This window comes from Pipistrellus kuhlii, unplaced genomic scaffold (assembly GCF_014108245.1).
Source record: "Pipistrellus kuhlii isolate mPipKuh1 unplaced genomic scaffold, mPipKuh1.p scaffold_m20_p_25, whole genome shotgun sequence".
Classification (NCBI taxonomy): domain Eukaryota; kingdom Metazoa; phylum Chordata; class Mammalia; order Chiroptera; family Vespertilionidae; genus Pipistrellus; species Pipistrellus kuhlii.
The window spans coordinates 3600727-3615796 of NW_023425524.1; the positions used below are offsets into that span (position 1 = coordinate 3600727).

At 43.4% G+C, this 15070-nt stretch overlaps 1 long non-coding RNA gene across 1 annotated transcript in view; it reads left to right on the forward strand.

Moving 5' to 3' along the window:
* Positions 1 to 15070, forward strand: part of LOC118727656 — a 225953-nt gene that overhangs the window by 172641 nt on the left and 38242 nt on the right. The window contains exon 4 of the long non-coding RNA XR_006742620.1: positions 11107 to 11266. This is a non-coding gene — a long non-coding RNA (uncharacterized LOC118727656). The remainder of the gene's footprint in view (positions 1 to 11106; positions 11267 to 15070) is intronic.

A 15070-nucleotide genomic window follows, 5' to 3' on the forward strand; every position in this document is an offset into this window, starting at 1 on the left:
GATTATGAATATCTAACCTCATGCAGGTTCCTTTAAACTACAGGCTTTACTTTCTGGTCACAAAATTCTAAAGTATAAACCAAGTTATCTATCAAAATAAGTAATGAGTGGGAAAATCATGATAGGCCTTAAAATCCAAGTCAAATAATGATCATGATGTCTTATATTTGTCAAACAAATCTTGTTTGTCTTTATTATTTATTAAATAGATGTTTTGATTTTCATGGACAGCCTCAATAGTGTATCTGTTCATCAAAAAGACTAGTCTAGTTTATAAAACTCAAATTCCTTAGCCTGACCTTCAAGGCCCTCCACAGTTCATTCTGAACATACTTTTGCCAGTCTTCCCTCTAAAAACTCCTGTACCTTGGCCCTTTCTGCTTTCCTGTCCTATACGAGATCCTCCCCACGGGCTTCACAGCTTTCTTTCTAAATGCTTTCACTCACCACATTCATTTTACCTGGAAGACATTCCCACCTCTTTCTTATCAAACGTTATTCATCATTCAAAATCCAAACCACTTCCCACCTTAATCCCAAAGACTTCCTAGGACATCAACAATCTCTCTCACAATACCCAGTATCCCAATGTCTTCATACTAATTTCCAAGGGTTCAGGGATTTTCAAAATTGTCTCAAACATTTATTCTAAGTTATGGCAAAACATGCGTACTTAGAAACCTTAGGCATCAAAACCAACGTCCTTCTTCAAGAGTTGCCAAGTTGTTCCTCTCGGAAAGAAGCCACGCTTAGTACTGGAATTACACTTAACACTAATCTGTTTGGAACCCATTTTATCAACTAGAACCACAAGTAAAATGTGTAGAGTCCGGGAATTTTAACTGCAGTAATCACACTGTTTTGCAAGTTTTGGAATGGCACAAGACTTCAAGTAAACAGAGCTGAACCGCCATGAATTTTCTCCTTTAGTCATCTTCTGTCTACTCCATCCTGTTCTCATACACCCATGTTATCAGTCATCATGTTTGTTGTTATTGTTGTTGTTGTTTTGCAGGACTATCACATAACAAGATTAAGCTGGATGCTGTCGATCTCTTAGAAGTCTTTGGTGGCAAGCAACAGGGACCAACTTGGTCTAACTTAAGCAAATGAGAATTTGCTAGAAAGATGAGGGCACATACCTGGATAGAAAAAAACACACAAACTAAAAAGGGACAGACACCAGAGTAACACAGATTCTTTTTGGCTTTCAACACACTGTTGTCTGTGTCCACAGGTTAGGTATATATGTTTATTGGTTCATCTTTTCACTTTCTTTTATCCAATCCCTTCACCCTTCCCCTCTGCCATATCTCTATCAGTCTGTTCCTTGTATTCATGCCTCTGGTTCTGTTTTGCTTGTCAGTTTATTGTCATTGGACACCACCACTGGATTGAGATGGTACCAGTCATTTTTTTTTTAATCCATTCTTCAACCTCACGAGTAAGAATGCAATTGGATCACCATAGGTGATAGGCTCAGCCCTGACTATTCTGTTTGATGGTCTTACAAAAACAGAACTCAATGGCAGACAAATAATTCTCCAGAATCAACAGAGAGAATGGTTGCTGGGCATGAAACATCGCATAATCATCACATGAAACATCACATGTTCATCACATCTTAGAAATTTCCTAGCTAAAGAAGCTGACAGACAACTAGAATACATTGACGAGAAGAAAGACCCCAAAACCCTTTTGAAAATGTTACTATTTATATATTTTTTCATTTGCTGAGGCAATAACTTTTTTTGGGGGGAGGGTAAAAGGGTGCCCAGCTAACCTGTGAGAATACCCTTCTCTGACCCAATTTCTGAGCTCTTGGAAGGCCTAGCTAGCTATTAATATCTTTGCTTATGTGTAACCCACCTAAACTGCTGGTTGCCTCTTCTTCCTCTGCAGCAGGCTGGACTTACCGTTCCCCTTCCATTAACCTTTTAGTTCAGCTGCTTCTTGTGTCTGTCATCAGCTCCAGGAGATGCTGATTGCGTTGGGAGCCTCTGGAAGAGGGGATGAGACAGAGAAGCACCAGGAGATAAGGAGACCAACGAGGAAAAGATTAAAAACCTCTCAGCACTAAGTACTCTCAAGGCAGAGTCCTTCTGCAAACCTTTGCAATTGTTGGCTTTGGATGGGGGAGGATGAATCAGTTTAGATAACTTAGGAATGGGCTTGAACCTTTGCCCAGACCTCAGAATGAACCACTGAAAAAACCTCCCCGCTTTCCCAAATTAAGACATTGAGAAAAACATTGAGAGTGAGTTTCCCTTCCTCTCCCATCTCTGAATCCCCAGGGGATGGTTGGGACCACAAGGCAGTTTATTCATAATAATGGATTAGATTTTCAGTACACATTCCCCTGTGGCCATTTTGATGTGTCACAAATGCATTACAAATGTTAAGTGCTGCAATTAATCTCCCCCAAAAAAGGGAGGGAGGGGAGGTCTGCCAGCTGTAGATTCTAGTGATTTCATTTGGTTAAGCGTTTGTTATTATTTTCAGCTTTAGGATGCGTTTCCCCAAAAAGTCAGCCAGTCATCAAATATTAATTGAGTGTGTATTATTTGCCAAGCTCTGAACTTGGCACGGGGTGAAGCATATAAACCACAGTGCTGCCCTCCTAGAGTTTCTAGAGAAGTTCACGCACCAGCTAAGCGATTCATTTACTTAAATACTTAGCCACTGAACAGAATACAGAACCCATTCCCTCTTCATATTAGTGTTCCATAGGTGGGACAGTACAGTGGAGGGATTATAAAATCTAAAGTTATTTTTTTAAGTATGTTTTTATTGATTTCAAAGAGAGGAAAGGAGAGGGAGTAAGAGAGAAACACCGATGATGAGAAGCATCTATTGGCTTCCTCCTGCATGCCCCCTACTGGAGATTGAACCCTCCATCCAGGCATGTTCCCTGACTGGGAATCCAATGGGTGACCTCCTGGTTCGTGGGTCAACACTCAACCACTGAGCCACACCAGCTGAGCTAACTGGTTATTTTTTGCACTAACTCATTGATGGCCCAATTCTTCCCTCTAGAACCAGGAACTATTGCCATTATTGCTATTACTGCTCTTAGAATTAATGGGAGTTTAACGAGGTGACACTTTCAACTTTTCAACCTCATTTGACTTGAGAAGCAGCACACTGGCAGTATCCATTCTGACCTGCCTTCACGAAGCTAAAATAGTTATGAATGATATCTGAAGGAGCTTGAAACAGTGCCAGACCCCAGAGGATGGCTTTTGGCAGTTCAGTGCTCACACCTCTCATTTCCTAGTCCACCCGTTGGAGGCAAGCAACTATCTGTTGTTCGGATGGAATCCAGCTACTCACATTCTTCCGGACTCTGCTCAGACACTGTTGCTCTCAGCACCTATCTCATCTCATTCAAAAGAGGAAATGTCTCTATAAACTGCTACCAAATGGGAGGAAACTTGGGTTCCTAGCTTAAGGAGCTATTATCTGTGACCTTATTTATATACTGGGGAAATTGTACCTTTTAGAGGTGACTGAATTGATCTCTACCTTCGTGAAGGGTTGTAGGGAGGTCATTTTAGGAAGTTTGGTTGGTTCGTTGGTTTGTTGGTTGGTTGCTTGGTTGGTTTATGAATTCCATAAGCTTCTAGAGCTCTGTTGTAGTTGGCATTTTGTGTTCCTCCTTCAGATTTTATCTGTAACGGTTCAGAAAGCTGACCAAATGACAATGACAATGCCAACATTTGATTTGATTCAAATGCCTATGTTTTATTTAAGGAATTTTAGTCACTTTATTACCACTTCAGTTCCCTAATGTACTGAGCACCTGCTGTTGAATTCACTGCTATGGCTCCAGGACAGAGAGGAAACACATCGACTGCTGTTCATGAGTGAATGTGAAAGAAAAAGACCTATGAACACAGTGACTCATCCTGTTGGCCGAAATCTAACTTCTTTATCTAAAAGAAACAGAGCAAAACAACAGATTTACTGGGAAGGGCTAGGTAATACGACAGGCAGGACAATTAATGTAAAACATAAGCATTCTAGAATTTGTGGCCAACCTCTCTTCAATCCACTTGAGCCTTTGGGTTCATGGAGCTCCTGCTTTCTGTCTGGCAAGACTCCTGGAGGCAAAGGAATAATGAGGACTTCAGTTGAGAAATTCGAGAGCAGGAAGACAATAAATTCAGGAAAATACAATATCTCATCCAAGTGCCCTGTCACACTAGGAGTCGGTAGAAGCAGAACTCTGTCTTCTGGTGGTTAAGTCTGATGGTCTTTCCACTATGTGACTCTTTTTAGCCAAATATTTTTCCTTAGATAATATAAAAGTAAACTCTGGCCCAGCTGGTGTGGCTCAATGGTTGAGTATTGACCTATGAACCAGGAGGTCATGGTTTGATTCCCAGTCAGAGAACATGCCCGGGTTGCAGGCTTGATCCCCAGTAGGGAGCATGCAGGAGGCAGCTGATCAATGATTCTCTCTCATCATGGTGATGTTTCTATCTCTCTCTCCCTCTCCCTTCCTCTCTGAAATCAATATATATATATATATATGTGTATATATATATATATATATATATATATATATATATATATATATATATATAAATTTTTTTAAAGTGAATTCCATCATTCTCCTTTCTGAATTTCTAATCAATAAACTCCAAGAGAACGATGTTTTGCTCTTTGGGGAAATGTATCCTTGACAGGGCCAGCATGTTTAAAGGCTTATCAAGGCCATCAGATGACTTAATGTAGGATTCAGAAAATGGACTCTCCCAAGCCACCTCACTGAATGTGTGTTCCCATTAACTCACTGTTTCCGCTCATAGACAGCTGAGCTCCTATTGCCAAGATCTCTGCAAATGGCCTTGATCTTTGGCTCAAGGCTCAGTTCAAAAGAGGATCCGGAAAGAGGGAGACAGTAACACCCCAGGAAGCTGGAGACTTTGCCCTCAGAGGACAAAGTTAGAGGCCATCATGAGGAATTCATACAGACCTTCTAGCCTAAGTTTGATGAGTTCTTTATATATTTTGGAAATTAAACCTTTGTCTGAGCTACTGTTTGCAAACATCACATCTCCCTTCTGGTTAGGTGCCTCTTTGTTTTGTTGTCAGTTTCTTTCGCTGTGCAGAAGCTTTTTAGTCCCATTCATTTATTTTTATTTTTATTTTTGCCTTTACTTCCCTTGTCTTTGAGGTCAAGTTCAAAAAATGTTCTCTATGACCAAGGTCCATAACTTTGGTATCTCTCGATCATGAAGAAACTACATCTTCTATGTAGTTTCTTGTTGTTTCAGATAGTTATTTCTGAAGTGTTTTCAAGATGGTGGCACTTTATTTCAATCCCTACAATCTTCAAACCCCAGGGCAGAATGTAAATGTCTTGGGCCTTTTTTTTTTTTGGCTATCCAAAGGTCAAAGACAGAGTAATAATCCCCACATCCAAGGATATGCCCTTGACAATCAATACTCTCTAGTGTGTTTCTTCCTTTTGACTCTCTTGGGCCAGAAGGCATTTTGGTGGAAACTTATTAGAATTCCTTGTAGTTAAGGTTTGCTGGGCGGAAGCTGTGTTGTCCTGGCTGCCTGAGTTTCGGGGAGAGGAGTGACCATGAGAACAAAACGCATGCAGCTGTCGGAGCTGTAAGCCTTGAATAGGCCATCGAATTTACAGTTCAAGACCAGATGTGATCCAACGTGTCGACAAAAAGCAGGGTCACGAGGTCAAGTGCCGACTTTCCAGATCAATTTTTAAACTGTCTCCTCTGATTAGGGCAATGGAGGCAGCCATACATTCTTGGGGAAGGTATTGATCAGGGAACAGATGCTAAGGTAATTTATCCCAGCTTAGAAAAATGGTCCACGAGGTATTCTGCCTGATTCATCTGATTCATACCCCTCCCTCCCTCCCTCCCTCTCTCTCTCTCTCTCTCTCTCTCTCTCTCTCTCTCTCTCTCTCCCCCCCCCCCCCCCCCTGCATATTTGAAAGCATTTTGGAGGGGAACTGTGGGAGTCATCTTCCCTGGAACACTGGCAGATCTTTCTTAATTCCATTAATGGAAGCTTGATGCCAGGTCAAAACGCTCAGTTAAATATTATCCTAACTGCTGCCTTTGTTCCCAGCATTCCACTGGCAGGGAGATTAGAACCCAGTTTTCTGAAAACATGTGAAGTGGGAAGGAGGCATTCTGTTTTTCTTTGTCCTGGCTGTTATCTGGGAGGTTCTGGTCTCAGAGTCCTTGCTGAGTTGTGCTGTCCTGCGTGAAAGAAGACCGGGAGGTAAATCCCAGCTTCTCTTCCCAGAGTCCCAGCAAAGTGCTGCAGTTCTGGACACCTTCCCGGGCTCATTCTTTTCCAAACGAGGAATCCTGAGATCCAGCCTATAGTATAAAATTACTCAAATTCCAGTCTCCCTTCCAGAAAATGGATAGAGTGGAATACATTCCGCATTGCTAAGTAGTAGGCACATGCCACTGCTCCCTCCATGGAGTGCACAAATGGGAGTCTAAGTACCAACTGGTAATCTCACGTGGTTTCCTTCTCCACTCTGCACACCTGGGGGGGGGGGGGGATGGCGCACAGAATGGGGTTCCCTGGTCCTAAAAAGAGTGGATGAGACTTGAACTGGCTGGCTCTCAGGAGGAAGAGCCAAGCAGGTTCATTGCGAATTCCTTTATGAGAGATTTCCCAGGGGAAAAAGCAATTGGGAACTAAATACCATTCTGAAGTTCTTTTACGGATGCCAGTGGGGCTCTTGCTTTATTCTTCAATGACATTCATTTGCACAGCAGATGCAAAATAACTGTCAAATTTTATAGTAAGAAAACGATACTGTTCTTTAGCATCTTTCTACTCATTTTGCTGATATGATCCAAATCTAGTTCTGCATGAGTCAACATGAACACAGGATGAACGTGAAGAGCAGTTCAAGGTTTACAATTGAATCCTGTGTCTGTACCATTGGTATGAAGGGCCTGCGTCAGGGATGTTCAAGGTCAAAGGGACTCATGCTTCACTTGGCATTATGCCCTCACCCTTATATCCTGAACGCAGTTTTCACAAACATGGAATCTGCAGTGTGCACAGTGAAATTGAGAATTCCACAGGAGCCCAATTCCTTACATCTTAATTTAGACAGATACATACACAGAGAAGTATAACATGATGTGAATAAGTATGTATGATAGTATTGGGATAAACAGGGACCCTCAATGAGCACTTAGCCAGCAGCTCAGCCTGAGGATGTCAAGATTACTTAATCCAGGAGGTGCATCTAAATGAGTTGTTGGATGGTGAATAGTGGTTTACCCAGAAGAGAAGGAGAGGAGGGTGTGTGAGGATTTGAACATGACCCCAGTGACCTTTGCTCTCCTATAATCTTCTCCCATTAAGTGTGGGTAGTACTTGTGAATATAATGAGATGTGATTCCCATGATTATATTATTGGTAAAAGGGATTTTGCAGCTATAATCAAGGTCCCTATCAGTTGCAGTAATCAAAAGGTTTTTCTGGGTGGGCCTGGTGGAATCACCTGAGCCTTTAAAAGGGATTGGGACTTTTCTGGAATCAGAGAGTTTAGAAGGGCCTGTAGAGGGGGACATGTGTCAAGGACCTGAGAGAAGCTTCTAGGAGCTGCTAGACAACAACTAGAAGGACCAAAGGAACCTGGGTTCTCAGCTACAAGGAAGTTAATTCTACCAACAACAATAGCTAAAAACCTATCAAGTTCCTCACATAAAAATAAATGGGTGTAAGCAAACTTACATGGGGTATAACAATGGTTTAATTCCTCTTGTGGGTGTATATACATTCTGTGTTCACAGCATAGCAATTTGGCTGATTCATGACACTATTTTCAGGCAAAGTGGATAAAGAATACATAAAGTGGTACTCCATCATTCATCTTATCTAATCCCCTGCCTGTAGACAGAGCATGTTATTATCCCCATGAAGTAATAGAGGTCAGGGAGGCCAACTCACCTGCCCTCAGGCGATCAGCAGAGGGCAGAGTGCTCCATGCTTCAGCTCCCCGATTCTCCTGTTATTTCCTGGAGAACAGGCCAGGCAAATGGTCACACTGAGAAAGGTAGGAGGCCTGGGAGTTACAAGGACAGGGTCACAGGAGAAATCCCGGGGATGGGAATTTCCCCAGATGAGTCTGGAAACAATGTGGGTCACCCAGTATTTCATTCCGAGTCTTTGTCATATTGAACATCGAGTCTATTGTATAATTTTACCCGATTGGAAAACATCTCGTTTCTTAACATGGAATAGCTAGCTAGCTTTGGTTCAGTCCCAACAGTTGTACAAAATAGACTCGGATGCAAACCTAAAGAACTATGTTCCGTGTTGCTGTTGTATTGTTTTCATTAACCCAGAGTTGAGATTTAATTGTGCCTCCGGCCCTAGCAACACTTGTGTGCCTGCTGGCATAGTCCCTAGAAACCCAGATGTTGCATGTTAATAACATGATAACCATTACTGTCATGGCTTCCTGTAGCATTTTTTTGTTTGTAGATGATCTTTAAAAACAAATAAGAAAAAAAGCTTCATTATTTTAGGTCCTTATGTAGATGAAACATTTGTTTTTGCACTTGACTGTTGTCAGAAACACAGTGGTTGAAACAGAACAGAATGGCCCATCTCCTGGGGTCCTCCCGGGCCCCCTCTGAAGTGCCCAGAACATGGTGCAGAGCAGGGACATGCCACACGGAGGGGACTGATCAGGATCCACCTCCTGGAAGTAGGGTGAAAATATGTTCACTTCTGCAAATAATACCTCTTGGGTTTCCACTTACATTCAAACCTTTTGAGGATCCTGGGGAAATACCGCAGGAGCAGTACTTCTGATCCCTGTGAATTGAGGATTTGTTGCGCTGGAAAAAGAATCCATCCTGTGGGGGTGTCGACGGCAGCTGGCAGGGTACCAGGAAGGGGGAAGGATTACAAACTGGGCCCTGGGCCCTGGCCCCAGTTGGATGGGATTTCAACGGAGTGTGGTATTATTTTTCCTTTATGTTGAGCTGCCTTTTGGTTTTCTTCTCTGTTGGGATGTGAGGGGAGCACACGGCCCAGGCCTGTGCCGTCCATGTGTCTGAGAAGGGCCCCATGGCTATCCACTCTAGACATGCGTCATTTTCCCAAGGCCCCTAGGAGCCCGTCGGCGTTGGTGGTTTTCCCAGGTGTACTAGGAAATGGTGTGTTCGAAACACTAGAAACTTTAGAAAGGCTTCTCTTTGGTGGATCATGCTATTCCTGGGGAGGACTATGGGATTTATAAAAGCAATCAACATTTTGGATGGGATTCCAATATGAGGCAACACAACCAGCTACAATCTGGTCTAACCCTAACAGAACGTTACATCATCATCCACTTGGGAATTTGCTGTTTACATGTGTCTGCTCCATCATGTTCTAACCTCATCCAATTGGCCACACACAGGAAAAGCTCCCAATCACTTCCGTGCAAGCACAGTGTGCAGGAAGAGTCCTGCTGGGTGCCAGCTCTGCCATGGAGCTCAAGTGCCCTGACAGTGATTACCACATCTTTCCCCGGTGCTGACCTGACCTCAGGGAGAGGCTCTCCCAGAATCCCACAGAGCTACCATCCCACAGGCTTCTTGCTGAGATTCTGCAGAGTCATGCCTCTGTCAAACATAGAAAGAACCACACCCGATATCAGGGGCTCTTTTTATTCATAACCTGGCCTTACTCTAGCTGTGGCCTCAGGTTACTAGGATGGCTGGTAAGATGTTTCCTACATCTCATAGGATCTGGGTGATTGGGTGAGAGATATCTGATACAGTTTTTGAGATGTTGCCAATTGTATGCTGTCCTTCAACTCTCCATGGTCACCTGAAAATCCGGACATCAAATCCTATCTAATAAAAAGGTAATATGCAAATTAACCATCACTCCAACACATAAGATGGCTGCCCCCATGTGGTCAAATATGACCACCCCCATGTGGACACAAGATGACTGGCAAGGGAGGGCAGTTGTAGGCTATCAGGCCTGCAGGGGAGGGCAGTTAGGGGCGACTAGGCTGGCAGGGGAGCAGTTAGGCATCAATCAGGCTGTCAGGGGTGTGGTTAGGGGGTAATCAGGCTGGCAGGCAGAAGGGGTTAGGGACAAGCAGTTAGGCAGGCAGGTAAGTGGTTGAGATTCAGCAGTCCTGGATTGTGAGATCAGGCCTAAGTCAACAGTTGGACATCTCTCAAGGGGTCCCATATTGGAGGTGGTGCAGGCTGGGCTGAGGAACCACCCTCTTGGCCCCCCGTACATGAATTTCATGCACTGGGCTTCTAGTAGCCTTTTATTGGTGGTGTTTTTGAGAAACTAAAGATAGGAGGCCTGTAGGGCAAAGAAAGAAAAGAAAGGGAGAGAGAAATAGCTGGAGACCATGAGACATAGAGAAGAGATGGAGAATTCAGTGGAAGCAAGAAATGATAGGAAAGCCACCACGAGGAAGATAAACCCTCAAATACTTCTGAAGTGTACTGAGCAGGGTACTAGAATCCTCAGTAGGAAGCATGGGGCTGCAAGCTCATTCTCTTCAGTAACTGGGAGACCCTAAAAGCTTAGAAGATGAAATCAGACAGGCAACAGATATGTAGTTTGTCCTTCTCTATTGTTCAAAGCTTTTGCCTCTCAAAGCCCCAATTCCAATGTCATTTCCTCCGGAAACTCACCTCCACACCTGGGTTAGCATGAAAGGGGTTTCTCTGAAGATGTTCTGCAAAGTTCCATGGACAGGAGCCTTATTCCTTGGAGGGTCGGAGGTGGGATGGGCAAGGACCTTGTGGGCAGCCCTATACAATCAACAAGTCACCCAATTTTGCATCATTCCAAAGTAAAAACATAATTGCATCAAAAGTGTCTTTCATGGAGGACAGGTTGGTTTACAGAGTGTCATCATGGCTTTGAAAAGGATCATGGATTCATTTCATTATTTCCCCTGAAGGGAAACTTGAACTCTTCCTGTGCCACGGGGCACTTCCCCTCACCCCCACCCCATCCAAGGGTGTTCCCAACCCACAGTAACTTCTGAAAGATGACCCTGCATTCCACAGATGTCAGATTATAAATATACAGCTGACCTTTTTGTTTTTTTCCTTTCAGGAAAGAACTCCCCATTTCACCTTCCTGAGCAGTGGAATCCGTGGCTCAGAAACAGCGGCTGCCCATGAGCCGTCAGCTCACAAATACATTCCATGGCTTATTTGCGGAGGGAAGTGTCCTCTACCTCTTGACCTTTCAGATAGCTAGTGAAAGCAAACAGGTAAGCCTTTCCTTTTTCTCCTTCTAACTAAACAGGAAGAAAGTGGTCCCTCCCTGGCTTGGCTGGGAACCAAACGCAGGGGTTTCACGGCCATTCCTAAAGGATCACGGCTCAGATGACGGGGACAAAGTCCTGGTCTGGTCATGGCCAAGGTGACACTCCTGGTGTCTTCCTAGAAACCACAGCAACCGTGGCCAGGAGAACCCCGATCCATTCAGTTTTGTGTGTACTGTAACCTTGCACCTTTCTGCCTGTAAATCAGCGTCGTTTGAACGTTCACCACATCCTTTTTCTGTCCGGGCCTGTGAAACTGCTTCCTTTAATCCAGCAGATAGATGCCTGTGGTTTCAGAGCTCTGGGATGTTCCATTCCGCGAGCCACATGCGTGTGGTTAGTTAATGACCTGGTTGTCTACTGAGGTTTGTGACCAGGGATTGTTGCGAAGCTCTACCTGACTCCTTTCTCCTGCTGGAGAAGATGAGACCATTTTTACCGTATTAGTCATGCTGGGCTTTTTCTTCCTTTTTCTTTTCTTTTCTTTCTTTTCTTTTTATTTTTTTAATATTACGCAGGAAATGTTCCTCTCCAAGAGCACATAATTTGGCCAATAGCAGCTTCCTAGGTTCTGAGCCACCTCACCACCTCCCGTGAGTTCTCCAAGATAAAGTTTGCAATAGCGCCGTTTTAGCGGTGGGAATGTCACCACGTTGCACAAACTCCAGGCATGCCTTGGCATCCCAGTCACTCTGCAAATATTTACTGAGCAGAGTTCACTGGGGTCACTGGGATGAACTGGAAGGTTGTTATTCCTCATGCCTAGAGTTTACCATGACCCACACCGAGTCACACAAGCACTGTTTTGTTCTTCAGCGGGCATTTGGGTATTGAGTGCTGAACACAGCAGACCAGGCAGTACCACTTTTCTTGGATTAAAGGGTTGGCGATGGCAGTAGCAATGGAGTTGGACACGCGATCCAGGTGGCTGCTGTTTGGGGCTGAACTTCACCCCTTTGGCATTGGAACATCTCAATGCACAAGCCAGGCTTCCAGTGCTAACAGCTTCACAAACAAGACCAAGTTCAACTGTCTACAGCCTGTCAGATAAGCAATCCAAATCTGAGGCTGTCTATGTATTTCAATAGAGCCAGTTGAAAAGCAGAGGGTAAAGGAGAGAAGTGTCATAGAGGACACAAAGCTATTGTTTGTCATTGGTGTGTCATCCGTGATGATCAGCCTTATGAGTCAGTTTAGCTATGCGATGGCAGCAGTCACTCAGCCAAACTCCCATCTACGTGTCGGTGCGAGGGTATTTTGTGACGTGATGAACATCTGCAGTCGTTGGCTCTATGTAATGGAGATTTCCAGATGTTCTGAGTGGCTCTGCTCTAAGTCATTGAAAGGCCTTGAGGACAGAACTGAGGTTTTCCTCTGGAAGCATGCAGTCCACCTGTGGTTTGGAGCAGCGGTCACCAACTGGTGGTCCGTGGAACACTGGTGGTCCGTGAGGTCCGAGAGGTTGGAGACCACTGGTCTGGAGCATCACTTATGCCTGAGAGTTTTCAACTGACCTCCTTGCTAGCCTGCCCCACAGATTAGGACCTGCCTAGGCAGACCATAATTGCAAAAGCCAAATGCTTACAAATATCTCTCTCTCCCCCAAATAAACTGTACTCACTTTAAATGATTATAAAGTCAGTATTTATTAACATACAGTTCATTTTCAAAATTAAGTGAATTATTAGAGTGTGTATACAATGCTCTATGTATTTAACATAATATGTTACATATAATTACTTATATATGATGAATACATTATGTTATATATAATTAATATTATTAATATATTGCTGTGTATTAATATATCTCCTCCTGGTTCTGTTGCCCTCAGGGATACAGATATATCCTCTCATCATTAGCCTAGAGGTAGTAAACCACCAGCTTGATGATTTTTTTTCTTTTTCACTGAATCAAATATCAATGCCCAAAGATAGTATGTAAAGTTAGCAGTGACCCTCACAGCATGTCAACACCAGAACTATACAAAATTTTCCATCTGGTCTCAACACAAAAGCCAGAGGTGTCCTGCTAAAACATGGATAAGATCTCATCACTTCACCATTTAATAGCCTGGCTGATTTCCTCCCACACTCGGTCAATGCCAGGGTCTCCATGTCAGCCTGCAGACCTGCAAGATACAAGCCCTGCTCAATACCCAAGGGGGCATGTCACCCTCTGGCTTCTGTGCTCCAGCCACACTGGGCCTTTCTCTTCCTCATAGAAGCCAGTCACATGCTTTATTCAGGGCCAAGTCTTTATTTTCTGTTACTTGATTTTCCTTTCATTATAGCCCTTATAACATATTCCATATTCAATGCTTTGCTCAAAATCGATCTCCTTTAGAAGGTAAAATTCCATGAAAGCAGGAACTTGTGTTTTGTTCTCTGCTGTGTGTCCCCAGTACACCCACAAATTAGGTAACCTGTTGATATCTGTTGAATGAACGGATGGATGGGTGAGCTTCATTCAGTGGGAAAGTCAGCCAAATATGGAGGTGGGTGTCATTTAGGTAAAAAGATTGTGCTGGATTTCAATTTTCTCTCAGGTATTTTTCTCTACATAGATACCGTTTCAAAGGACATTGAATTGTGATTGAAGTGTTTTCAGTTGCTTCCCACCCTGAGCTATAGACACCCTATTGGAGAATGATCTGAATTTTCCAAAACAGCTTGATACTTTTCTACAGATTTCCCACATGGTATAATCTGTGTTTTTTTTTTAAAAAAAAACAAAACAAAACATTTTTATTGATTTCAGAGAGGAAAGGAGAGGGAGAGTTAACAACATCAATGGTGAGAGAGAATCATTGATCAGCTGCCTCCTACATGCCCCCTATTGGGGATCAAGCCACAACCCGGGCATGTGCCCTTGACCAGAATTGAACCCAGGACCCTTCAGTCCACAGACAGAAGCTCTATCCACTGAGCAAAACCAGCTAGGGCCCACAGGGCATTCTCCTGAAGAAAGGGTATTGTTTCATCTCATGTCCATGTACAGTGAGCTCTGGAACAGCCCATAATTTTACACTGAATATTGCCATCCGAAAGGATCTCAGCATTCCACCATTATTTATTAGTTCCTACATTTACTGCCTTTTTACAAAGCTCAAAAAACAACAACAACACACAGGTGAAACTTAAAACAGTTCAATTAAACATCAGATGGGTGGTTCTGATCAAGCTGGCACAGTGCCAGGGCATTCCGAGATTCTCAAATAGCATAATCTAATTAATTTTTTTCTAGAACACAGAGGTCATAAACACACGGTAATCTGAAACACTCGCCGCCCTGCCAGCTGGCATCTTCTGGTTTCCAGCTTCCCTGCACTGTAATTTTGCTCCCCGTTGTGAGAAAGCACGGATTTCTCCATTTTGGTGGATTGTATTAAGTTGCATGCTATTCAGTTGAGGTATTTTTTAATGAACTGATTACACGTTGGTTAATAATAGAACATTGCCTCAACCGTCAACTGTCGAATATCCCTTGTAAAGAAATTACTTCAGTCTTGCAGTAGGAGGGCTTGGGAATAGGATCGACCTGTGAAAACAATATGATTACCCAGGAGTGAGTTTATTGAGTTATAAATTAATGCCTCTGGATTGGAGTAACAACATCCACAATAACAGTGCCTACCAAACACAAATTTACATGTTTCCTACCAAAATAATGTTTTCTATTGCTGCTGTCCCTGTTTAGCAGTGAATAATAATGAAAAGGTCATGGCTGGTACTGGGTAGGCTTATAGCT